Genomic DNA, 4,887 nt, shown 5'->3' with positions numbered 1-4,887 from the left:
CGCCTTTTATGGTATCCGATGAGCGTTCATTGGGCGCCTTAACTCGACGTTTGGTTCATCCCACAGCGCCAGTTCTGCTTACCAAAATTGGCCCACTTGGCACTCCCATCCGAGCTCCTACTTCATCTTCGAGCAAGAAGGAGATCTCACCCATTTAAAGTTTGAGAATAGGTTGAGGCCATTTCGGCCCCAATGCCTCTAATCATTCGCTTTACCGGATGAGACTGTGCGAATGGCGGTCCGAAAACCGTCATGTTTCTCGAGCGCCAGCTATCCTGAGGGAAACTTCGGATGGAACCAGCTATTAGATAGTTCGATTAGTCTTTCGCCCCTATACCCAGTTCGGACGATCGATTTGCACGTCAGAATCGCTTCGGTCCTCCATCAGGGTTTCCCCTGACTTCGACCTGACCAGGCATAGTTCACCATCTTTCGGGTCCCAGCGTGTACGCTCTCAGTGCGTCTCGATAATCGCACGGGGGCTTTCTCGAAACGCCTCGGGAATGCGGCGGGGCGTCTGACGACGCCCGCGCATCTTCCCTGCGACCGGCTCGAGGCCGGCCTTTCACTTTCATTTCGCCTCTGGGTTTATCAGTGTTCCCAATGACTCGCGCACATGCTAGACTCCTTGGTCCGTGTTTCAAGACGGGTCCTGTGAGTGCCCAAAACAAAACCACCGCCGACCGGGACGCGTCCCGTCCGAGAGCGCGCCGCTAACGACGGACACCCGACGCGCGACACCCGCGACGCACTAGACGCCGGGGGCCACGCGAAGGACGCCGCTGCAGCGCGACGGACGCCCGCGAGGGGCGGACGCGATCCTCGTTCTCTACCGTCGCTGCGTAATGTACGCCGCGGCCGTGGACACCGCGGCTCCGCCTCGCAGAGCGAGACGGGTCAACCGCACGGCGCATTCGACCGCGGCGCGACGGGTCGCGGTGTTATACTAAGGGAGAAGTGCACGCGCTCCGGGAGCCTGACGGCGCACCCGCGCACCCACCGCCCCGACCCGAAAGCCGAAGGCGAAGGTTTGCGCGAGGCGCGAGCCCCGACGGAAGACACGATGAATCTCCCCGTTCGCTCGTTTGAGTTCCACAGGTTTACCCCTGAACGGTTTCACGTACTCTTTAACTCTCTCTTCAAAGTTCTTTTCAACTTTCCCTCACGGTACTTGTTCGCTATCGGTCTCGTGGTAGTATTTAGCCTTAGATGGAGTTTACCACCCACTTAGGGCTGCACTCTCAAGCAACCCGACTCTAGGGAGAGAGACCGTCGCGGCCGGCTACCGTCACCACGGGCCTGGCACCCTCTGCGGGTAAGCGGGCCCCGTTCAAGATGAACTTGGACAGGCAGCCGTGACTAATGACCGCGCGTGTATGTATAACTCTCCTCCCGAACGCTACATTTCCCGGCGGCCCGCCGGGGCCGCAGGATTCAGCGCTGGGCTCTTCCCGTTTCGCTCGCCGCTACTCGGGGAATCCTCGTTAGTTTCTTTTCCTCCGCTTACTGATATGCTTAAGTTCGGCGGGTGATCTCTCCTGATTTGAGGTCGACAACAAAAATTTTATAAATTCGAGAAGTACGCAAAGCAACAGTGTGCGCGTATTCTCGCCCGTGCAGACTCTGTCAAGCGGGCGCGAAACCGACGAGCGTCCGCGGAGGTGCGCGCGGCCGAGAGCGCGAAGATCGCCCCGGACAGCCGACCGCTCGCGCGGTAGACTGCCCAGTTTTCAGCGTCGTCGCTAGCTCAAGGCTCGCACGCGTTCCTCCGCGTTTGGTATAACGCAAGCGGAAATCGCGCGCATCGAGAGAGCACTTCGTCAAATTTAACCGGACGCCGAGGTCCCGGCGCGCGTCTCCGAGGAGACGACGCGCGCGGGCCCCGGCGACGCCGGCAACGCTCGCTCTGCGCGCCCCCGTCCGAGGACGGGGGCGAGAGAACAGTCTGGTCGCATTGTGTGCGCGACCCTCAAACAGGAGTGGTCCGTCGACAAACTACGTCTTGCTCGGACCGCAATGTGCGTTCGAAATGTCGATGCTCATGTGTCCTGCAGTTCACACTCTGACGCGCATTTAGCTGCGTTCTTCATCGACCCACGAGCCGAGTGATCCGCCGTTCAGGGTAATAATGATAAAACAAACATAAATAGATACGTTTTAGTTTTCGGTTTTTACAATTTGGTTTGCGTTTTCGAAATGTTTATAATTCCATTCGACAAAAAGATTAATTTTGTACCGCCGCCTTCACGGCGACGGGTAAAATTTCACCGGACGAGCGGATAGAGGACGGAGCCCTCCTCCGCTCGACGCCGGCGGTTCTCGGTTCGCATCGGCGCCCTAGGGCGATCTCCGACGCAGTAATTTAGCATTCGTTCGATTATGGTTTATATGTATAATATGTTTTGTTTCATAATAATATTTCATATCATGGAAAGCACAAACATTAAACACAGGAAATGATCCTTCCGCAGGTTCACCTACGGAAACCTTGTTACGACTTTTACTTCCTCTAAATGATCAAATTCGGTCAAACTTTCCGACGCGTCGGATGCCCGTGAGAGCTTCCGCGCACCAGTCCGAAGACCTCACCAAATCATCCATCGGTAGTAGCGACGGGCGGTGTGTACAAAGGGCAGGGACGCAATCAACGCGAGCTGGTGACTCGCTTTTACTAGGAATTCCTCGTTCATGGGGGAGAATTGCAAACCCCAATCCCTATCACGAAGGGGTTTCATCGGGTTACCCGGGCCGTTAGGCCAAGGAGGACACGCTGATCCCTTCAGTGTAGCGCGCGTGCGGCCCAGGACATCTAAGGGCATCACAGACCTGCTATTGCTCAATCTCGTGCGGCTATATATACCGCCGGTCCCTCTAAGAAGATTTTCATTGTACGCCGGTAGTGAAGACCGCGAAACGCACGACCCCGACGCGCGAACGCCGAAGCCGCGCGCACACGGACCCTCGTGATACCGGTTGCACGTCTATTTAATAGGCTAGAGTTACGTTCGTTACCGGAATTAACCTGACAAATCGCTCCACCAACTAAGAGCGGCCATGCACCACCACCCACCGAATCGAGAAAGAGCTGTTAATCCGTCAATCCTTCCAGTGTCCGGGCCTGGTGAGTTTTCCCGTGTTGAGTCGAATTAAGCCGCAGGCTCCACTCCTGGTGGTGCCCTTCCGTCAATTCCTTTAAGTTTCAGCTTTGCAACCATACTCCCCCCGGAGCCCGAAAGCTTTGGTTTCCCGGGAGCTGCCCACCGGGTTAAAATTATGAAACTTCGGCGGATCGCTGGCTGGCATCATTTATGGTTAGAACTACAGCGGTATCTAATCGCCTTCGAACCTCTAACTTTCGTTCTTGATTAATGAAAACACCTTTGGCAAATGCTTTCGCTTTAGTCCGTCTTGCGACGATCCAAGAATTTCACCTCTAACGTCTCAATACGAATGCCCCCAGTCGTCCCTATTAATCATTACCTCTGGTATCAGAAAGCCAACAAAACAGAACCGAGGTCCTATTCTATTATTCCATGCGTACAATATTCAGGCAAGTGTTAGCCCGCTTTGAGCACTCTAATTTGTTCAAAGTAAACAGCCGCGACGGCCCGCCTCGGTGCGCGGCCGACCGTGAGGCCGACCGACACACGCCGGCGGTGGACGCACCGGCGAGAAGCCCCGCAGACGTGCCTGTCGTACCGCATTCGGTAGACCGACACCGCAGGACACAATTTCAACTACGAGCTTTTTAACCGCAACAACTTTAGTATATGCTATTGGAGCTGGAATTACCGCGGCTGCTGGCACCAGACTTGCCCTCCAATGGATCCTCATTAAAGGATTTAAAGTGTAATCATTCCGATCACGAGGCCTCGGACGAGTCCCGTATCGTTATTTTTCGTCACTACCTCCCCGTGCCGGGAGTGGGTAATTTGCGCGCCTGCTGCCTTCCGTGGATGTGGTAGCCGTTTCTCAGGCTCCCTCTCCGGAATCGAACCCTGATTCCCCGTTACCCGTGACAACCATGGTAGTCGCATAAACTACCATCGACAGTTGATAAGGCAGACATTTGAAAGATGCGTCGCCGGTGCTAGACCGTGCGATCAGCTCAAAGTTATCTAGAGTCATCTCGAATGGCGACGGACGGGGCGCGAACCCCGCCGCCGATTGGTTTTTGATCTAATAAAAGCATTCCTCCCGTTACCGGTCAGAACCTCGTTTGCATGTATTAGCTCTAGAATTGCCACAGTTATCCAAGTAACCGTGTACTGTACGATCTAAGGAACCAAAACTGATATATTGAGCCATTCGCGGTTTCACCTTAATTCGGCTTTTACTGAGACTTGCATGGCTTAGTCTTTGAGACAAGCATATGATTACTGGCAGGATCAACCAGGGAGCTGCACCACCGTCGGAGGGTTTTTAATCCTCCGAACGACAGAGGCCCGCCCTCGCGTAGAGGGCGCGGACAACACGGCGTTAAAGAACACGCGACGGAGTCACCCGCACGAGTCACGCTCATTATGCGTACCGCTATATTCTCCCGCTCGGCGACCGTCGCTAGACGAAAGCTCCGCGGGAAAATTTTTGCTTCAAACGAAGAAAGCGCGCGTAGGACGGCTCCCGCCCGAGAGAGAGAGACCGCACCCGCGACGACGCTATCGTCCGATTTATAATTCCCATTCGTAAAACGTGTACACCGAAAGCGCACGCCTTTGGCGAGGCAACAGTGAGACGGGGATAAAATCCTCCGCCTTTGCTTTTGAAAATTCTGCTCGCGCGGAACTCCAGAGTCAAAACATGAGCGCGAACGCCGCGCAGAAGCGGGCGTCACGTAGTTTCTCGCAAATAACACCGCCGACACGACCGATAGGCCGCCGCAGTTTG

At 55.2% G+C, this 4,887-nt stretch overlaps 3 non-coding genes across 3 annotated transcripts in view; all 3 read right to left on the bottom strand.

The window, feature by feature from the left end:
- LOC149408530 (large subunit ribosomal RNA) overlaps window positions 1-1,552 on the bottom strand; it is a 4,064-nt gene extending 2,512 nt beyond the window's left edge. The window contains exon 1 of the ribosomal RNA XR_016305525.1: window positions 1-1,552. This exon is cut by the window's left edge and continues 2,512 nt beyond it. This is a non-coding gene — a ribosomal RNA (large subunit ribosomal RNA).
- A 411-nt stretch (window positions 1,553-1,963) lies between these two features.
- LOC149408529 (5.8S ribosomal RNA) lies at window positions 1,964-2,125 on the bottom strand. The gene has a single exon (XR_016305522.1). It is a non-coding gene; the product is annotated as a 5.8S ribosomal RNA (ribosomal RNA).
- A 329-nt stretch (window positions 2,126-2,454) lies between these two features.
- On the bottom strand, window positions 2,455-4,399 carry LOC149408528 (small subunit ribosomal RNA). Its single transcript, XR_016305523.1, has one exon. It is a non-coding gene; the product is annotated as a small subunit ribosomal RNA (ribosomal RNA).
- Window positions 4,400-4,887: the final 488 nt, after the last annotated feature.

The sequence above is a fragment of the Hesperophylax consimilis genome, unplaced genomic scaffold, assembly GCF_061612785.1.
Source record: "Hesperophylax consimilis isolate HC1 unplaced genomic scaffold, BYU_Hcon_1.0 scaffold_229, whole genome shotgun sequence".
NCBI lineage: Eukaryota > Metazoa > Arthropoda > Insecta > Trichoptera > Limnephilidae > Hesperophylax > Hesperophylax consimilis.
This window is presented reverse-complemented; position numbering and strand designations above follow the sequence as displayed.